This window comes from Falco cherrug, chromosome 4 (assembly GCF_023634085.1).
Source record: "Falco cherrug isolate bFalChe1 chromosome 4, bFalChe1.pri, whole genome shotgun sequence".
Taxonomy (NCBI): Eukaryota; Metazoa; Chordata; class Aves; order Falconiformes; family Falconidae; genus Falco; species Falco cherrug.
In genome coordinates, this window is record NC_073700.1 from 100,061,077 (window position 1) to 100,082,954 (window position 21,878).

General features: G+C 42.0%; 1 long non-coding RNA gene across 1 annotated transcript; it reads right to left on the reverse strand.

The window, feature by feature from the left end:
* Nucleotides 1–156: 156 nt before the first annotated feature.
* On the reverse strand, nucleotides 157–18,372 carry LOC114017726 (uncharacterized). The gene is made up of 4 exons (XR_003562953.2): nucleotides 17,950–18,372; nucleotides 5,243–5,344; nucleotides 4,297–4,347; nucleotides 157–305 (listed from the first exon to the last, which is right to left on the reverse strand). It is a non-coding gene; the product is annotated as an uncharacterized LOC114017726 (long non-coding RNA).
* Nucleotides 18,373–21,878: the final 3,506 nt, after the last annotated feature.

Consider the following 21,878-nt stretch of genomic DNA (forward strand, 5'->3'; position numbering starts at 1 on the left):
TGGGGGTGACAGCTAGGGTGTGTGCCTGTGTCCCACAGTTAAAGGTGTGCTGTGGAGGGTGGACCTTGGCTGGATGCCAAGTGCCCACCAAGCCACGCTATCATCCCCTCCTCAGCAGAAGAGGATAGGGAGAAAAGATGAAAAAATACTTGTGGATCAGGATAGAGGCAGTTTAATGAAAGCAATAGCAGAAGTTGCACATGGAGAAGCAAAGGAAAACAAAAGATGGTATTCTCCACTTCCCATCAGCAGGCGATGTTCAGCTGCTTCCCAGGAGCAGGGCTTCAGTATGCATAGCAGTTGCTCTGTAAGAGAAATGTAAATAACAAATGCCCCCTCTTCCTCCTCCTTTCTCTTAGCTTTTATATCTGGGCAGATGTCATATGGAATGGAATATCCCTTTGGTCAGTTTGGGTCTATGTCCCCTGCTGAGATCTTGCCCACCACCAGCCTACTGGTGAAGCGGGGGGAAGGTTGGAGGGACAGCCTTGATGCTGTGCAAGCACTGCTCAGCAGTGGCCAAAACACTTTGTTTGAAGAAGTGTGTTATCAGCACTTTTCTAGCTACTGATACAAAGCACAGTACTGTGAGGGCTGCTGTGAGGCTCAGCCAGATCCAATACGTGCACAAACGACATAGGTGCACAAAACACCAACCTTCCATCACCTGCTCCATGTTCAATGGTCAGTGCATCACAGGTTGGGTCACTGACCTTCTCACAGCACATCAGATGTCAGTGTGGGCTACAGACATTGGTGTGGCACAGCAAGAAGTGAGACATAAAGCTAAAAGAGATGTAGCTGTGAGCCACGGGGGATCTGCAGGGCAGGAGGGCATGGCCTCACCAGCCAGGGCCTACCCTGCTGCCCTCATGGAGGGAGCAGGGCAGGCTGGAAGGGAATAGCCAGGCACGGCCTGGAGCCCAGGTCATCATGCAAGTCCATGGGTGATGAGGCAAGTCTGGGGTCAGGCTGGGAAGCTAGTTCATGGGTCAGGGTCAGTGCATGCATCAGCAGGTTCCACAGCCAAGCATGGGCATGGCCATGAAGTGGCACAATGTAGATTGGCTGTGACCCAAGGAGCCAGAGTATGAGCTCAAAACCAGATCCTGGATGAATGGGAAGTTGGGACGGACCTGAGTCCTCCCAACTCTCTCCATAAGACCACCAGCTGCATCACAGGGCACTAGACTGGCCCTGAGCCCAGGCAGCCAAACCCCTAGAAGGGGTGGGGAGTGCCCTTAGGGCCCTGACACAAGGTGAGAGACTATCCTCATCCGTTTCTGCCAAACAGAAGGTGTATTGTGATGTTCTTGTATCACAAGCTGCAGTTCCGTGGATTCTCTTCGTAGGTCCCACCATTTGCCTTAAGTGATCATAAGAGCAGCAGTACCTCATCAGAGTATGTGTCCATTGAAACCTGCTTCCTGCAGTGGCTTGTAACAGATGCCCAAAGAACCGACTAAGAACAGAGCAGGCACATAGTGCTGCTTCCTCATGGTACTTTCATCAGTTTCCAGCAGTCTGCAGGTCAAGGATTTCCTGCACCAGAAGTGGTGTCTTTAGGTGTAAGGGACCAGATGAATTTTTTTTGTGCACGGATTTGTAGCTAAATTACTGCTGAATACTTATGAGTAACTGAGAATAGACCTCAATCTGGTATAGCCACAGAAGCATCAGTTGTTTTGAATGATATGATGCTACTGCGTTCACATGGAAATAAAAATTTCAGGCTCAGCGATACTAGTAAAAGGTCTCTTGGGAAGAAGTGATACAATGTGTTTGGTTTTTGTAAAATTTGGCAACAAAACACCCAGCAAATTAAAAAAGGGAAGTAAAGGGTATGTTAGCAAAAATTTTATTGCATAAAGATACCTCCAGAGACTATAATAGCAAAGCAAACACAGTGTCAGTGCCATTTATCACTGAGAGAAGACATGGCGCTCCCACTTGCATTTCTATGGAGAAGGCCTGCTCTTGGCTTTCTCCCCGTTATGATCAATACACCAAATATGCACAAATGCTGTTTCCAGACTCAATCGAGTTTTCATGCCAGAGGAACAGTATATAATTTGTCAGTCAGAAAAGAAAATTACCATACAAATCCCGTATTTGGGTTATTCAGTGCAGCATATAACTGGGAAAGTCTTGCTAACTTATGGATTATGGAGAAAATCTGAGAAAGAACGTTGCAGAACTGGGACAGATCAGGACATCAGCAGAATATCATCCACTGCTGGTATCAACTGCAGGGTCTTTTCCCCATGTCTCTGCAATGGGAATGTGCACATTGGGGATTAGGATACTGCACTGTTATACCCTTGTTGCATTGCCTTTTGAAGTGCAGCAAAACTTGCTCCATCCCTGAGTATTTTTTCTTGGCATTACATGCATTTGATTGAAGGAGCAGGTTTCAAACAGCGCTCCTGAGAGCTTGTTGCCAAAGCTAGCTGGGCATATACGCCATAGGGCCCAGCTTAAGGCATCAAATACAGTGCACTTCCAGCCTGTCTTGAGTTGCTCCAGGCATTTTCAGGCTGTTGCTGCTCTCCAACAGCAACTTATCTTGTAAGGGAAGATACCCACTTCCCCATCTGATGCAGAAAGCTGATGCCAGCGGTGCCCTGCTGGCTTTAAAACAGCGACAAAAAAGGAAGCCTACATTTTCCTTATGCCTCCATTTCAGGGTTTTCGTTGTGAGAGTCACCTCAAGGGCTTCCTCTACACAGAACAATCAAACTTATTGAATGCTCTTGAGCTGCTATGATTTTGGGGTGGGAGAATAAAGAGTTATGTTTCATGCTTTCAGGAGATCATTTCAAATAGGGTTTCTAGTGGAGTTAGTTGTGTCACTACTGGAGTTAACAGGGCATCTCACCCCTCTCTTCTCCCCATTTTTCTATTTAAACCCATCTTAAGCACACAAGTCGCTCAATCATCCTGTAGATGCCTACAGTGCATGTATAAGATGTAATACTGTTCTCCTCCCATTTGTTTTGCCAGGGCATCCCATGAAACAACATGATGCCATCACCCTGTAATTTACTACTGTTGCCCTTTGCTTCTCATAGCTCTCCATTCCAGAGCACAGGAAGCTAACCTGCTCTGTTGTCTCAATGCAATTTCCCTTATCACCTCAGGGAAGCAAAGACCCTGTCTTCTTTGTAAGGCTTTGATTCTGCTTTAAATAACAATCTTCAGACTGACTTTACAAAAAGTGTGCTGTACTCCTGGCTGTCAATACAAAGTTAGATTTTGTAAATAAATGTATTATGACACACTTAACAACAAATTATTAAGTGCAAAAAAATATCATTTGCTTAAACTGTCAATTAACCACCTGGGAAGCCTGCATATAGGAAGCAACTGCATTTATTTTTACTATATCAAAATTCGATTCAGCAGTACTGGGTTATTTCGTTCCCTTAATTAAATGGGTACACAGAGTGCCCATTAATGGAAATAAAATAAATGTACTGATACAGGAGAAGGTGGTGGGAACAGAAATAGAGCTTTCAGTGAAAAGGAAAGCAGTCTTTACATCCATTTTTGTGTCTCAGGTACAGTATCTGTGCATAATTTACCCAATGCATTTGCAATGAGTTGTCTTCTCACAAGACATGAAGCTCAGGCAGCTGGAAATACAGGCCAAATCTCCCCCAAGGGTAAGAGGTTCTTTAAGTCCCAGTACCTAGTTAGTCTCGTCATGGCCACTACGATGAAGTGAACACTGGTACTCTATCAAGTGGGTTTTTGTGCCACCACTGATTCATTGCATATTGATGACAGAATAGCCATATATAAAAACATTTCCTGCCCACTTGCCTTGATTCTAACTTTTAACTATTAAAGGTTTGGTAACTGAACTATTTGAGCATTTTCAACATATGGTGTACGACACAGAGAGAATAGAAATGATTCCCTCCCAGACCTTCTACTTGGACTTTCACTCTTCTGGTTGCCTCCCCATCTTCCCAGTAGAAAACCACTCAGTAACCACAAAATGGTTACACTGACTAGCTGGGATATTAAACAAACCTGCAGTGCTCTAAGGTTCTAATAAATAGTTGTAAGTTGCATCTGTTATTAAACATTTAAAACCAATAATTCCAAAGGTCTGGTATTAAATTACAGAATGCTTCCATCTTTCAGCCACTTGCTATCCATTGCAAAATTACCTCATGTAATTTGTCCGGTGCTAAGCATGTACATGCAGGTAGCATAGATGACGCACTGTTGTAAGAGGAGTGTTTACTACATGTATTTTCTGTGAAAAGCAGGAAAACCAAGCCTTACCTCCATTCTCAGATTCAGCTGTGATCCTCTGTACCAAAAGCTAAAGGGACACTAGAAGGCAAAACAGGTATTTTACAAGAGTAATGCACACTTTACATCTTGGCTGCAAATAAAAGGCTTTAGTTTCTACAGCTGACATTATATATATATATATACACAAAGTCCCTTTGTGTAACTACCATATTGAATTCTAGAGTACCATGAAAGTTAAAACTGAAGGTATCAGAGGATGCTTTCCAATGAATTTGCTCTGATGTAAATCCAGAGTACCTCCAATAAAGTCATGTCAGACTTCTAAAGGTTTACACTGGGATACTATAGGATGCCATGTATGAACATGGCCATAAATTCACAGGAAAGCACCTGTCACTCTTGTGGTATCATTTTCAAGGTCACAAAACACTGATAAAGAAGTTCTCTTATAATACTACCATTTTTCCACTCAAAAGCATATGTATTTTCAGAACTGAAGCCTCCTTCAGTACCTTTTAAGTTCTAGATTGGCCACAATGAATAACTATTAGCAACACTCACATGCTCTTCCAGCCAAGGGACAATTCAGACATTCTACCCTAAATATCATCTACCCAATGGCATAATTGTCCCACTGAATCACTTCTGTCAGGTAAACACAGCAAAGAAAGACTATGTTATAGAGTAATGTGTCATGAATAAATATTGTTGACAAACACAGAGTAATTTTGACTGAACTGAAAACCAGAATTTCCCAGGCACTAGAAAAATAACTTTCTAGGTAAATCATGGCATATAGCCTCTACTGTCAGGGAAGTCACTCTGAAATTACATTCCTCCCTCTTCAGCATGATTTTCTGATTGTACTGAAAACAATGGAAATGTCCTTACTGATTTTACTGAAAGAAGGTTTTCAGCCCAGTCTTTTTAAAGCATTAGTCCAGAATAGCATTTATCAAATTACTGTACTTACAGCCTCCCTTCAGAGCTTGCAGACAGGCAGAAAGTGCTTTGGCCTTACTTCACTTGCAGCCCCCCAGGTTGTGAGTCAGAGTTTCCATCTGGAGCAGCTGAGCTATGGATATAAATTAGCAAATCACAAAATTCAGCACAGCATTTAAAAAGTGGTCTTGGTTCCAGTGAGATGAGTTGTCTTCTCATTTCACATGAGACGGTGGGCTAAGGTCAGACCTCTTGCCACCTGTGTAACCACTCCTGAATTTTTCCAAGTCTTCTCAAACTCTCTGACCAATTTAAAGCATTAACTTTCCACTAGGTAACAGAATGGACAGGTTGGAGAAACCAATTTCAGTATGCGTCATGGCAAGTTCCCCTGAGAGCATTATCAGCTGTTTATTAATGGTTGAGGTGAAGGTTGATAAAAACAGCTGTGCAGAAAGATTAAACATATTTCCCACGATGACATTCATACTGACTCAAGAGCTCACAAAACCTCATAAAATATTAGCTGTAAAGCAGTATCAGTCTAGGCTGGTCTTTAAACAGATTACACTTCATTTTGTCAATCAGGACCTTTCATCAGAAATAAAATAGGCCGAAGTAAATGAGAAGTTATAAACAAATCCCTTGCCTCAAAATCTGCTGTTTTTACGAACATTATACACAGCTACTACAAGAAAGGTCATGGAAAGAATGAAATTTGGATGAATGGACTGTAGACAGCAGCTGTAAACATTCCTGCTTGCCCTGGTAACTTAACAGTGTGTATAAAGGACCAGCAGAATGCAGGGGAAAATCTCTCATCCTCACTCTTACTACTATGGAGTGAATGGTACAAGCTGGGCTGCCAGAGAACACCTGCTTGCAAATGCCTAAGTATCAGAGAGCTGTAAAGCAAATGGATAGAAAGGACCTGTAGAAGTTACCTAGTTGAATTCTTCTTAACTGTTTTCACCACTGGTTCATCAGATCTTAGATGGCACATTTGCTGCACAATTTAAAACTCCATAATGGCAAAATATACAGCCAAACATAAGCAAACAAATGAATAAAAATGACAGTAAAAATCTTAAAGCACGAACAGTCCTATTGCAGCCCACATGTTGTTTAGTTATACAAGAAAACAATTATGAAAAAAACAAATAGGATATATCTTCCTTTGCTTAAAGTTTGGCTTGTTCTTCAACTAAAAAAGGCTGAGGAACATTGACATAGACCATTGCTCTGTCCTAAATTTTGTGTATGTTATTCCTCACAGCATTTGTTTACTCTGTGACCAAAGACTTTCAGGGATGGAAATTACACAACTTCCATGAGTGACACATGAACCAATCCAGTGATCAATTGAGCTGAGTAATCTGCCGGTCCGAATGTGGCCCCTGTGATTCCTTCATACAGCAATTTCTTAAGAAAATGAAAATAGAAATTGTATAAACCATGTTCTTTCATTCTTCGCTGAAAAAGAGTACTCATTTTCAGACGTAATTAAACAATGAGTAATTAAGAACTAAACATAAAAGAATGAAATATTGAAAGTTATTAGCTTCTGAGACAATTTTAATGACCTTACTCAAAACTGCCCTGAAGGTCTATAGAAATGTTATGATACTAGGATGTTAAATCAAATACCCAGGAACCAGCATTAGATGATAGTATGGCATTAGAAGATATTTTGATACTAGCTTTTCACATGTTGCAGATCCTTCTTTACTCACAAGATCTGAAAGGCAGTTTCACAGTATTATTCTAGTCCCTGTCTATAGGTGTTAGAGAAAAATGACTGTTGCAGTTTCAAAGCTGGCTAAGCCTGTTCAGAAAAGGCTTGGCATGGGAGTAGGAAGTGATGCTGTACCTCAGGAATTAGGGATCACATGCTCCTGTTACTAGCACATGAAAATGTGCAGCAAAATGTTACAAAACCTGCCTTCTAGTCTGAAGCACAAGCCAAGGCATCCCATCTGGTATGCCAAGCCAACATGGGGATCTGCATGCGGCAGTGCAAGAGTTGCCAAGAAGCACAAATGAAGGTGTGTTATGTAGGAGGTAGGTGCTGCTGGTGAAAAAGCAATTTGCTATATGGTAATATTATTCCTGTAACAATGCAGAAAAGGTAGCATAAATAGTCATCTCTGGGAGGCAATATTGTGCTATAAAACCAAATCCCTTACTCTCCAGAGAATACAGCTCATTATGCCTGGTTACCTGAGGAAGTCCATTGGTCTTTTTGCTTAATTGTCAAAATTAGCTGTGAAGTTCTCAGTTGCAGATACCTGGGTTTAAATGTCTAGAGGCTTGGGAAAGGCAGGATCAGTGGAGATACCTTCTTCTAGAATTCATTCTTCCTTCCCATCTAACACAGTCCTGGTGCTTTGACTGAAGCAGGCTGTGATAGATTATATCAGTATAGCTTCAATATATGCATTTGTTTGTTGTGTGCACATGAATATGAATTAATGATACTTAACATGCTTCAGCACTACTGGAAGCAAGGTTTTGTTACTCAAAGGTTCTCTGTAGGTAGGTAAGGACCAGCTCTTAGTCTTGCTTTTATATAAAAGAGGAAGATAATTTTCTGTCAGTTTAGCTTACTGGACATGAGATGAAAGATAATCAAATGGCTAGTAATTAAGGATGGTTAGAGGCAAATTATTAGATATGAAAAACATTTTTTCAAATAATTTTCTGAAACACCCTTCAGTGCAAGGCTTCAAGGCTGAACTAAAGGTTGCTATGTAACCTTAGTTTGTGAACCTCGATTAACTAACAATCCTTCTTAAGCAAACTTGTTAATGTCCCCAGATGCTGATTAATTATATTGAAAATTCCCTCATGCATCAAATCACTTGGTTATCTGAAATTGTTCTTTGGCCACTTTCTGCATATGCAGGTGATCAAGCATATGATACAGTACAGAAGTCAGCTTGTTATTTTACCTAGTAACTTCAGAAATGAGCACTAAATTGGAAGGAAACCTGTAGCACAATTATCCGAAGTTATAGATTAAGTGAAAATAATTTCTGTTTTCAAGACCATGCAGCTCCTAATGACCATTTTAAATTATGCTTTACTCCTCATAAGAAATATCTGGATTACAGAATTATCATGTTAGCCTTGACACTCTGGGCTAATTAGATGTTAAGCATAACAGCTCAAAAAGGAAGAAGCCTTCTTGTAACATTAATTCTTAAGAGGACCACTTGAAGAATTTGTACAGCAAACTGTTCTTGTGCACAGAGAAAGCCAGAGGAACACCAGCATTGCAGGTAATTTCCACTCAGCCAGAGTGCCAAACACTCTGAAAATCAGGACTCTGCCAAACCTGAGGCTGCAATGGTCACGCATCTCTTTTAGAGAAACACCTGTATCAAATAGCAATGCCCAGGGCCCACGACCATTTTGCTGACTTAGCTGACAAAAGCAATCTTCCCTGCCTCAGGAGATGCTGCTGTGGAGACACTTCCCTGCCTGCTGTTCTGAAGAGCAACTATGAATTCCTTCTCTTAGCTACTGCTCACAGGTTTGGGTTTTTTCTGTCAGGATTGTGTTATTTGTATACAATTGCTGGTATAGTAAAAACTTTTAAACCAGGACATCTCCATGGATGCTAATTTAGCACAATTATACTTAATGACAGTAAAACCGCTTAACAGGGATATATTCATTCAGACACAGGGAATTAAGTATTACCAAGCCCTTAAATCAGTGTGAAATGCCAAACTTCACTTCCATCACAAACAGAGATTCCAGTAATAACAAGGAAATAAATGCCAAAGAAAAATGAAATGCTGTGAATAATATCCTTATTGCTGTAATTTTACTTTGGTGGGTACTTTATGCCATGGCAAGTCTTTTCAGAAGTACTTTTGTCTCTCCTTATCAGGATAGCTGTTTAATTGAGTTGGATGTCTACCAGTTCAGATGATTCTACTGAATTAAAGTTCAGATTTGCCTAGCTTTAGCTGATCAGATGTGCAGATGTGATGTTTCTGCAGGTCCTTCAGTTAGAAAAACAAAGCTTATATGCTGAAGAGTATAGGTTAGAGCAATGAAGAGATTTTGCAGGTATTAGATGTTCCTTAAGTGTAGCAGACTGCTTTTCTTCCTTTTAAATTTTATATCACTGTTACAAATCACTATTGGAAGAAATCTATGTTTTGTTTACATTAAATGGTTATGTATGTATAAACTGGATGTTTGGAATAAGAAAACAAGGAACTAGGAAAAAAAGTCCACAATAAATCAGGGAAAAGTGTCTAAATCATTATTAAAATGGCCTAGCAATAGGATGGCTGTTTTATCGAGTGATACACCACCAACCCAAAACACTCTAGAAATAAGGGCACAAACCCAATTCCTTTTATCCCTGCAGGTTATCTTCATGACACAAAAACAGAGGAAGAGATGTCTACTGGAGAAAAAGAAAGAAAAAAGAAGAAATTACTTCTAGAAAGGAATTAATAAACAGTTAATGAGTAGCTTTACTTGCAGCAGCCCACACGTCATTTCAAGACCTAGAGCCAAACCTGGCTGTTCCTGTGGAGATTTTTGGGGTGTGCAAGAACAGGATGGTCCTCATCTTTCTTGAAACACCTACAAGTACCCCAGGGTGCTCAGGCCCCTGGCTTTTGTACTGAAAGCGTAAGGCGAGGGTTTCTACTGCTATAGCTAAAAATCAAGTGCACATACTGCAATAGACCCCTGCCTGTGTCATTGTCCCCCACTTCCATGCCCACCCTCCCCATGCTCACTACAGCTCCAACAAAAAGGTATGAGATCCATGCCTGAACACAAACCCTTTCCTGCTGAGTTTTCTCCCAGATGAAGCAATCCTCTGTATTCTCTACTTCCCTGTTCTCAAATCAGGGGGCTATGCTGTACGCTCTGCCCTGCATACTCTTGGCCAGCCCAGGGCAACAAATAACTAAATAGGAAATACTAGTAGGGGTCTTATGCAGAAAAAATCATTACTAGCAAAGTTTCTAACTTGTAAAGGTATAGTTCAGATAATGAAACGGACTTGGAGAAAGGGATACATCATCAAGACTTTGTTTTGTGCTTCTTGAACCTCAGAGTTCTTTTTTTCTTTCATGGTAGATTTTTTTCCTCTTTTTGGCCACTAAACTCTTCCAGTGAGGATATGGGATTTCCTTCCGGCACAGGGACATCCTGTCTTTTGGCATTTTTTGGAGTAAACATGCAGGCCCAGCTCTGCATCGCTCAGTGAGGCTCTTAAGGTACCGCAGCCTTCTTCAGATAATGGCATGTTATTGTTGGCTATATCATAGAAATAATTTTGTGAAGCATGTTGAGGCTAGAAAGTAACCAGCTTTAGCTCCAAAGACACATTTCTCTGTGTTATTGTCTTCAGAGGAGGAATAGGATTATTTTGTATTCAGGTTCTCCAGTTGCTTAAATTGGCTGTACGCTCTTCGCACTTCAGCCTCTGGTCTTCCTTCCCTTGTTTTGCCATGGCTTCTTTTAGGACCCATGTTGTGCCAGACCACTCCTGAGAAGAAATTTACACCTTGGCACATCAGCTCTGATGAAAACTTCTTACTTTCTAAAGTACACAGTAAACTGCATGCATTACATGAGTAAAAAAGATCCCAGCCTTCCTGTAGTGATAGGATGAGAGGAAACTGTTTTAAATTGAAAGGGGAAAGATTTAGATTTGATATAAGGAAGAATTTTTTTACGATGAGCGTGGTGAGACACTGGAACAGGTTGCCCAGAGAAGCTGTGGATGCCCCATCATTGGAAATTCTCAAGGCCAGTTTGGATGGGGCTTTGAGCAGCCTGGTCTACTGGAAGGTGTCCCTGCCATTGGCAGGGGGTTGAACTAGGTGATCTTTAAAGCTCCCTTCCAACCCAAACCATTCCATGATCCTATGATTCTTGTTACTCAAATCGTATTTCAGAATACTTGCAGTATGGAAATGCACCAAGGAAGTGAAAAAGCATGACTTTCCTGTCTAATACAAAGTTATGGAAACTTTCTGGTAAAATAGGAAGGCATCTGTACAAAAGATCAGCATGGAATCTTAACATAAACTATATAGGTTCTCCTGAATATTTTCTTCAGCTAAGTTTCTGAACTCCCTGCCACGCTGTTAATAATGTAAAGAGTCTCAAATGATGAATACAGTTCATGTGGTTTGCAAACAGAAAAAGTGATTTATCATTTACAAGAAGACCTAGCAAATAAGTACTAAATGTCAACTCACAGGTAGTTTTATCCATACTGACAGGTTGATGCGGGTATATACACCTCATCAACAAAACTGAAGTTTTGTTCTTCAGTTTATCCTGGATTTATTTCACTGATAATTGACAACTGCATTTTCCTTTTTATATTTGCAATAAAATACCTGTGGAAACAAAATTTGGGAGTATACATGCAGCAAATCTTGTTATCAACACTGACTAGCTGCCAGATTTGGAATTGATTCACTGATTAGTTTGAGAGTGATTAATGTGAGTGCTTAATTTAAATCCCTGATTTAAAAACATTTATGGAAAGAGAACTGACAGCATAAATAGCACTTCAAAGTGCTACAACTGTTCCTTCCATGGACTCCGCTTTTGTGAAGCGTGTGGGTGAATTTTTGCTCAGGTACAGCATGCCATAAGGTGGTGATGTTCAGATGCCAAATTTTTCAGCCCTTCTTGCATTAAGAAATTATAATTGTGAACAGGTTTTCTGAGGAAAAAGTGGAAGAAAAAGCAGTTTTGTTTCAACTGAGGAACACCAAGTGATGGCTGAATAGGGTACAACAGTTAAATTTTTGACATACATTTGGAATTTCAGCATGCTGTAGGTACACTACTTCTAGTCAGGACATGACAAGCAAAACTGTATTTTAGGTTCAGATAATGAAAGAAGTCCCTGCAGTGAGTCCAATGGTTTGGTGCTCCAAGTGTTAATTAAACTAGAAGCTTCTCCCAGCACTGTCATGTCAGACCTGGCTCCTTCCCTTTCTGTACACCTCTGCCCAGTATGCATGGGAAACCTGTAGTCCAGGCACAGCCGTGGCCTTCCAGGCTGGTCTGCTGTCGTGACTGCTTTGAAGTTCTCCAGGAGCAGTGCAGGAGCGATCCTATGTAATGAACACACTAATAGATAAATGTCAGGGCTAACACTAGAAAAGAAGGGTTCTTGACATTAGGCCTTGTTTTGAAAACCATTATGAAAAAAAAGTCACAGAATTAAAAAATGCTCTCTTGCATAGTTTATGAAGGAAACAATCCTAGGAGATCAAATAAACTCAGTTATCTCTTTTTATTAGGACACAGCTGCATGCTCCCTCTTGGACAAACTGAATACATATCCTCTTGCACCTTTGAACTCATCCACTTTTGGTTGTTTGCCATGGGATACTGCCTTCTGATTCTTCTAAGGAACTTCCCGTCTCAAAGTCAAAATCACAGCAGCATTTTAATAGATAAATTACTGGAAGCTCTCATGCATTAATTTATGTATATATACAATCACTGTTTAGTTGACCTCATTTGTTTAAATCTGCCTTGACATGCTGAAAGCAGCCAGTTTTTATAATGGGAACTGACAAATGCCCAACTGCATTATAGTTTGGGGTTTTTTCCATTCTCCAGCTCCTTTGGGAAAGATTTATAAGTTAAATCCAACATGCGTGTGTCACTGACCACTAAGATCCAACATACTCTGTTGCCCAGGCAGATTTCCCAGATATTTGGAAGGTACACAGTTCAGAACTGATGTTCTCCTTGGCAAATTTATTTGTGTGAAGTGCTTTTGCAGCCTGTAGCAAATTCCATTCTATTTCTTATGGGTATATGCAACATGACTAACAGTGCAAATTTCTTGTGCTGCTCTGCCTATACCTTTCTAGATAAGAAAAGAAAATTGCCTCTTTTTCCTATTTAGTACTTCAGGCTGCTAATAAAAGTGAAAAGTTGCAGTAATCACCCATCATGATTTAGAAGAGACTTCCATTGTTTTACAAAAGTCAGGCAACACAGAACTGACCTAAAGTCATCAACACTGACTTGGATTATATTCAAATTAACAACTGAAGGGAGAAATCCTCCAGAGCTCATCAATAGTCCCTCCAACACAGCTCCACCCTGGTTTGAAGTGAACTGAACCCTATGGAATTGGTATGTAGAATCAGGGAGAAGGGATTTGGGACCTTTATTGCCCTCTGCCAAAGGAAAAAATTGATTGTAATGTTAATACTTGACTAGTGGGCACATACAATAGTGTAATTTTGCTGGGCTTATTCACTGTTCTTCAGAACAAAAAAAAAAGCGCACAAGTTCTTGTTACTTAAAAACAGAAGGCAATAAAGAAAAAAGAAAAAAAGGAAAAAGAAATTGCTTTGCAAAAACTTTTTCTTCATCTTTTGAAATAAGCTCATGGCAATCTGTCTTCATTTAAACCGTAAAGGATCTGGCTTGGGTCCTGGAAGAGACTCTGGTTCCTTTTAAAACAGAGAAATAGCTCCTAAATACATTGAGCTGCTTTTTGGAATTTATGCAGCAGAACACAAATCTAAGAGCTGGCAACATTTAATGGTAATAAAGCTATTCTTACATGAGAGAGTTCATTACAGGATCAGCTCATGATGTTTTCCAGCAGCTGGAAAATGGAATCTTTTGCAGGCTGGAAACAAAAAATCTTGCTTTAAAATTATCTTGAGTATACCCCAATACACAATTAGTTTAAAATGGAAGCATAGCAGAATTCGTCCTGCTGCTTCTAATGCGATAAGCTTTTTACTGAAGGTAGAAAATATGTTTTCCTTGTACAGTGCTGTTGTGCAGCTGAGCTGCAGCACGTGGTAGAGTGGGCCCTTCCTGTGCTTTGCTTCTCTGCAAATGTTTTGAGATGGTCAACACTGCTCTTACACGAGGCACAGGCTGTCCTTGTATTCAAAGAGCACAAGGACAAGTATTGTGCCTGGCTCTGTGGTGCAAAGAAGAGGCATTTCCTTACAAAGGCACATCCCTTAATAATCTTCCATAACTCCCCAAGTGTCCCTTCCTACTGTATTTTTGCCATCAGTTGGCTTTGCCGCAAAAGTACGACCCAAGAGGAGCTCAAAGCCTCTTTCCAGTTTCATAGCCGGAGTGAATTTACCAGCACTGAGCCACGTAGATGTGGTCCCTACCCTGCAGCTCACTGTTGCTGTTCTTTCACTGCTCAGATTTTTACCAGGATGAATTGCGATGCGTTTTTTCAAAGTGAGTGTATTGGTCAGCCAGTGGATGGTAGTACAGTAGAAAATCCAGTTGTTTAGCCTCTCCTTTTGCTTTTTTTTTTTTTTTTCCTGGTGGTCTGCAGTGTGCATGCTGAGAAAGTCTCTAAACGATCCAGGGCTGCAAACACAATTACCCCAAAATGTGCAAGTCCCGTGGGAAATATTTTCCCTCTAGGTTGCTCTCTGCTGCTCTTCAAAGTATTATTTTCCAAAGATGCTAAGAGGACTATTTCATTCACTTGCTACCCAAATACTGTCCCCAAGTTTAAAAGAGACATGGAACAGTTAAAAGCAACAGAAGGACAACAAAACATCCCACACAGCCTTTTAAAAGACTGCAGAAGCCCAGAAGACACCTAGAATTGAACCTCCCTAGAGGCATCCGGTCACTCCAAATCAGTTCCTCACCAGTTACTGAGCTGGCTCTCGCAGTCAGTGCTGGTGTAGAAGGGGATGGTGGAGACCAAGGACAAAAGCTGATTCCCCCTCTTAAGTTTAGCAGCCAGTTGCCCAGCCAGCTAAGGGAGTTAGCTGTCATCACTGTTTCCCTCCTCTCCAGTTAGGCATTATGCAAGGCTCAAATATGCCTTAGGAGTGGGGTCACAGAAAACACGGTTGGGGAGTCAGGATGGGTGTGGGGAGAGAACAGAGATGAAATGTTACCTACAGGGATTTTAAAAAGAAGGGCCTCTATAAGGAGGAACTGCACATACTTTCTTGCGGAGGCTTGCAAACCTTCCGTGACCAGCCTTACTGAAGTCAACAGATAGGCAGGATGGGCACAAACAGCAATGTGAGTCAATGCCAGCAGTTATCACTCTTAACTGCTGTCTCAGCAAAATAAATTACAGCGAATTACATAACCTAGGTAATAAGCAGTATATTTTAAAAACAGGTGGATTGCAGGGACAGAAGTCCAAGAAGCTTGAAAACTTGACTGGAAAGAATGTTGAGGAATCACAAAGAAAGATGTTAGACTGCTGAACCAAGGTGGATTTTTGCTTCAGACAGAAGATGTAAAAGAAGAAAGAAAACCGCATGAGAAAAAGCTGGCAGGAAAAGAAACAGGTATCCCAGCTGCAAAGAGGGCCAAACCATGAACTAGAAACAGACTGCTGACGGAAGATACCCAAGTCAGTCAGCCAAGTGTTTATTCTGATTTATACCAATGTTTGGCCCAAAGCCCTATACACTTTAAAATATACTAGATGAACAGTAAAAGTATGAATGAAAATGCAACTTCCGCTTCAGATTAATTTTATAGCAAATTAAAATTATTGTTGTCTTTTAAAGAGCAACCACTAACGGTTTGAATTTCAGAGGCAAGTGAAGTAAGGAATAGTAAGCTCTGAATGGGACATGAAAAAGACCAAGAGAAAATATGCTCCAATAAACTAATATCAGTAGCTTTCCTGGTAAGTGTTTTTTGTTATTGAGACAGAGGTTGCAATTCTTGGCCTACAGCTCAAGCAGGATGTACAGTTTTGCAGCAAGTTTCTGGCTGAATTTCTGCCTCTCTACAAGAATTCGAACTAGCTGGTAGAAGCAATTTCTGTCCTGAAATCCAATCTATAGCTCTAAGAGACTATCATGTTGTCATGGCTCAGTGAGACCAAAAAAAGAATTTCACTGGTGTTTGCAAATATAGTGATATGGCTGAAAGCCTGGGTGTGCTCTTCTATGCTGGAGAAGATATAATTTAACACTCTTGGACCCAATTTTACCCTCATTATAGGAAACCAAGAACTTCCCAGTGAAGGTGGCAGACAGAAATCAGACCTCTTACTGTGAGCTGACAGAAAAATAATAATCTGCTACATATGAGAATGTGGTTTACCCTGCCTGTTAAAAAAGTGATTTTTAAAATAGTTCTATAATATCAGGGATTCTTTAAAAATATAGGAGTGGCATATTAAGATGCATAAATGACAATGCATCAATATGAAAAAAGCCAAGAGCTCAGAAAAGTTGCAAAATCTTTTGGTGAACACCTTCACACTCCTGGACGCATTAGAGATGCTTTTCTTGAAGCAGTGGAGAGACTAGACCAAAGGAGAAAAACAGGGAAAAGGAAGCAGGAGAAGGATGCTCTCCAGATGAATCTATTATTTTTAAGACCCCTTTGTTATCAGCAACTTAATCACAACTAGATTTGCTAGAGAGGATTCTGTTGAGCATTGTAGCACTTAGCCTTGCTTTTTCTTACTCTCTCGCTGTACCCAGAAATGGCAGTGATGTTGCAGTCCTTGAAGTAGCGCTCATAAAAGCAAAACCCACAGGGATGCCCTGTGCATTTCCTTCCATGCGCTTTGTGTGCAAGGAGCGGAATCAGGGTTAATTACCTGACTCCAGCCACTCCTTAAAAACTAAAAAGCTTTTCTTTGTATTTGTATGGCTACAGTAGCCATGGCAGCTGCTCATTTATTACTTGCAGCACACATTAAAGCAGGCTGGATAACTAGATTGTGTGGAAGGTGAATATGCGTGCCAATTTCTGTTTAAAAAAAAAAAATCTATTTACTGAGAGCAGGTAATGGAGATGCTAATCAAAACCAGAAACTGCCATGTGTTTCATCATAAAGCAAGAATGATAACAACTTAATATTGCACAGATTTATGTAATTATGCTCTGATACAACTATCCCAGGCATCTGATAATAGATCATTCACTAAAGATGGGCCTGAATCAACCATTTTCCTCTCAAATTTGAATAACCAAAATCTTTGACAATACTAGATGTTGTATTCAGACTGGGATTTAGAGCCAAACATAAACTCTGCCTCCAGCAAGACAGAAGACTCCAGGAATGGCTTTACCTGATATTTTAGTATTTCAGTGAGGAAGGGTAAGAGCGGAAAAGAAAGGGCGCTATTTGATATGACAGCATAAACATTACTGCTTCTGCCAGGAAGTTGCCATTGAAAGAGTAAGATGCAACTGTTTTTAATACTGTGTGTCCACATGCGGAGATCATGAAGAGCAGCAGTTCTGTTCTTGCTCCTTTCTCATGGGGACAAACCCAGCATCACAGTGTTTGCTCTCACACACAGGCCTCGAGGGCAATTGTTGTGCTCAGTTATGGGACTGGCCATAACTATTTCACTGCCTGCTTCGCTGACATTCCTGTAACTAATGCCACTGGCCAACCAGATGTTCCCAGCCCTGCATCACCACCCCAGATGCTGCCATTCCAATTCTCCTACCAGTTGTGTGCCAGGCAAGCTGGCTCTTGCTTAACAACTGAGTTATCACAGCAGTCTTTCTCCACACTGTACCTGTTCTCAAAGAGATCACACTCCTGTCATCTCCCTGGCAAGGGAGGAACCCCTTTAAAAAACTTAAACATAGATCCAGGTTTCACAGCAGCTAGGACCTGCTTGCTGTTCTTTGCTTGGAAATGTTATGTTCAAGCCCAGTTCTATACTGTCTTTTGCCTTTAAAATTCCAGCAAACGATAGCTTAATATGTGCATGCATTTACAACATAATACTCAGCCTTTTGTCAGTAGATGCTTGAAGAGTCAGTCCCCTCTCTCGGTAAAATTCTTGCCTGCTGAGACAGGAACTAGTGAGGCACGGGAAGCCAAAGCCCTGGAAATGGCGAGCTACAATTGTTTTGGGAAGGTCTCCGCTTTCCGTAAAATCTGCCTATACAAACTGACTTCCGAAATGTGCTAGCTACTCTGTTGGGCCTTCCCCCATTCTAATCCGCGTACAAACTAAACAGATGAAACACACGAAACCTCTCCGCAGAGGTCCGCTTGCTTGGAAATACTTCGCATTTCCGAGAGGTCACAGCTGGACGGGAGCCCCCGAGCCCTGGGGGGTGTGAAGCATCTGCTCGCCCGGCCAGGGCAGCGCGGAAGGGAGCGGTGCGGAGCGGAACGGTGCGGCGCTGCCCGGAGCGGAGGGCAGGGGAGGGGAAGGGAGCGGGGCGGGGCGCGGCGGGGCGGGGCGGGGAGCGGCGCGGGGAGCGGCGCGGGGGGGCGGGGCGGAGGGGCGGGGCGGGGCGGCGGGGCGGGGCGGGGCGGCGGGGCGGGGCGGGGCGGCGGGGCGGGGCGCGGCGGGCGGCGGGGCGGGGCGCGGCGGGCGGCGGGGCGGGGCGCGGCGGGCGGCGGGGCGGGGCGCGGCGGGCGGCGGGGCGGGGCGCGGCGGGCGGAGGGGCGGGGCGCGGCGGGCGGAGGGGCGGGGCGGAGCGCGGGGAAGGGAGCGGATCCGAGCGGGGCGGCGCGGCAGTGCCACCGCGCCTGACGACTGGGCGCGACTCTTCCCCCGGGCTCAAACCTGCGGACTCAGATCTTGCCGGGATTAGCTCATTTAGCAGAGGGTTGGGATTTTTATGGAAGAACACGCTCAGTACGTATTCAATAAAGCACTGCCTGGGAGCGCCGCTTTGGTTCTGTACCCAGGATTTCTGAGGAAGACTAAATAGCCATAGTCTTGAAAAAAAAACCCCAATAAATACATAAAAGAGCAAAAGGTGTTTGGCTGGTACTGGAGCTGACTTAGGCCAAGAAAAGATGGCTATTAGCTGATTTGTGGCTAATACGGAACAGCCATTTCAGAGTCTCGGACAGGGGAGTCAAAGGCAGGAAGGGGGAAAGTTAACATAGGTCAGTCCTTGAGTTTAATGAGTTACTAGACTTTTACTTCAAGTTTGAAATGGGCTGACATTTCTCCCTGTGAATTTCCATAGTTCTGTAAAAGAAAACATTTTTCCTGCTCTTCTCTGGTTGCCAGGGGGTGGCTGGTAAGCACTACCAACAGCTTACAGGTATGTTTAGGGTGTTACTAGAGCTTGGCTTTACGATTTCCCACTTTCTCTTTTTAAAACACCCCCCCCCCCCCCCCCCCAGTTAAAAGTAGCCACAGACACTGAAGAAAACTGCTCTAGTACAACTTAATGGTGGGAATGTATGCTAGTATAGTTTAACTTTATGTGTGGCAGAAATACTAAACTTTGTCTGAATGAAACATTAACAGAAAAGCTTGTGTGAAAGTATCATGCACACGCCTTGATGCTTCCGAGTACATGGTGTGGGAGTACAAGGGAGTGACATCTATAACACAATATGTTAGTAACTGAAATCAACTTTGTTTAAAATAAATATCACTTTTCCCTTCCATATGGTCTCTTGCTGAGTTTTATGGAATTAACTTTGTACATGCTGCTTTGGTAGAAGCATCCAGGAGCAAGTGATTCTCATTCCAAAACAATTAGCACATAGCTAGGGAACAAATCTGTCAGTACGTCAGTCTGGAGGCTAAACTTCAGGCAATTGTCCTCCTTTAGGTGATTTTAAAGAAAGTATTCTATAAACCATTTCTCTTACCCATTTAAGTCCCTCGGATCACTGCCATATCACATGCGGTGAAGTCATGCTAAATCAGCAGGACAGACTGTCAGAATATTTGATAGAGCAGAATGGTGCTGCAGGAGGTTTTTAAAACGTTTGCACATACTTATCAGGGACAAGATGAACAAATCTTGACTCCCTTTGGAAATTAGTAATGAAAAAAGCACCGTTCAGATTAAGTAAACTGATAGATCAATAAACCTTTTAAAAAGCAAAAAGTTACCCAAAACACTGACATAATCATTTAAATGAAAACCTCCCAAGCCCCTTTTCAATAAAACATATGGATTTGAGAGTTTCAGAAACTCTCTTATTCCAAGATGCTTTAGAGTGGAGATTCATTAAACCTATTTTTTTCTTTCAAATCAGTTTTGGTTTCTTACTGTGGCATATGAAATCACAGACTCCAAGTGAGATCCTTTATTGCATACATAAGTGCTGATTATATACAATCGCTTATCCACCCAAGTTCTGCTCTGGAATATGTCTACATACAGCAAAGCACCTTTGCAGCTAGTCCACACTCCATCAAGCTGTTTACTCCCTCCATGCTCATCTGAGACAATCATCTTCTTCCCCAGTACTTAAGATGTGGAGGCTTTGGGCATGCTCCTCATTGCAGACAGGTGTGCACAGAATTCATTTGCAGGTGAGCTCAGAGAGCCAGATTTAGTGCTAGTTGCTTCCTCACTACAATTTAAGGCATAATCACTCTGCAGCCTGGCAGCCTGAGATAACGAACAAAGCCTTTTCTCAGAAAGGGCCCTTATACCACATGAATACCTCCATAAACCCTGGAGTTTCCTTAAGAGTTATGTCTCCTGTGCCTTTTCCTTCATTGCCTGATGAAGCATTTTTTTGTGATTCACAGACACAATTCTTCCCCCTGTTACAGACAACCTGTTATTTTAAAACAATCTGCATGTTGATCCCTTCCCATGAATTTCTACATATGGGGCAAATTCTTGATACTGGGCGAGGAACGATAGAAGTCTGTAGGGTATAACACTGAGCACAATGAGTTTCCAGGGTATTTTCAGTCCTCGTCCACCATTTAAATGAGATTTCTAGTACAAATATGTTTTTGCTTTTCTGTATCGAAGTTCAACTCTGCAAAAGCAGCACAGTTCTGACATTTTCAAGACATGATAAAAGGCAAAACCATTTCCATAGGTACCCATGGATGTTTGCTTTAGAAGGGAATCAGACTTGGGAGAGAGGGAAAAAGTTGACAATGTATTTGGCAGCCTATTTCACTTCCACTAACTTCAGTGTAGCCAACAGGAACTGCAAAGTGTCTCTTTACTTCTTGCATACATTTGAATAAGTGCTGACCAAAGACACCGTAGTGAAATGATAAGTTTTCCTTTCTATTAGTCTTTAATATAGAGAAGCACCTGAAAAGTATATAACTTAGGAAGGGGAGGAATGGTAGGAGGAGAGCATATACACAAGCCACTCATTTTTTTCAATTTGATTGCTCTGAAGCCACAAGTGTACCTTCTCCATTTATTGTGACCAGTTTAGCTTAACCAGAGTTAACTCCAATTAGAGTGCATGAAAATGTGCAACTATTATTGCCGGAGCACCTCTGCCCTCTCATGCTTTACGCCCGGCAGCGCTGCAGAGGCCGTCATCCTAAGACAAGTGGCTGAAAAACTGGCTTAAACTGTGACTTTAGCCCAGCACAACCATATGCACAGACAATATGTCTTAGCTAGGAGACAGTAACACCTTAGCTGGGAGCAAAGTCTGCCTACAGGAGTTACAAAACCTCCCACCCGCTTTTGAAAACTGAACTTACCTCCTATGAGCAAAGGGAGGAGAGCACAGCTAAGCCACAGTGGCTGACAGATGCTCCTCTCCAGCCAAGTCTGGAGCTTGACTATGCAGTCTCTGGCATCCCTTCACAACCAAGATGGGTGCTGGGTCATGGGGAAGCATAAACACTTGTGCACTCAGTTTTGGGAGGTGTAGGCTCCAACATCGTTAGCAGTAACATGTTTGCTGTTCAAAGAGCATGATAGGCACATCATCAAGGTGAGCTGGCTGC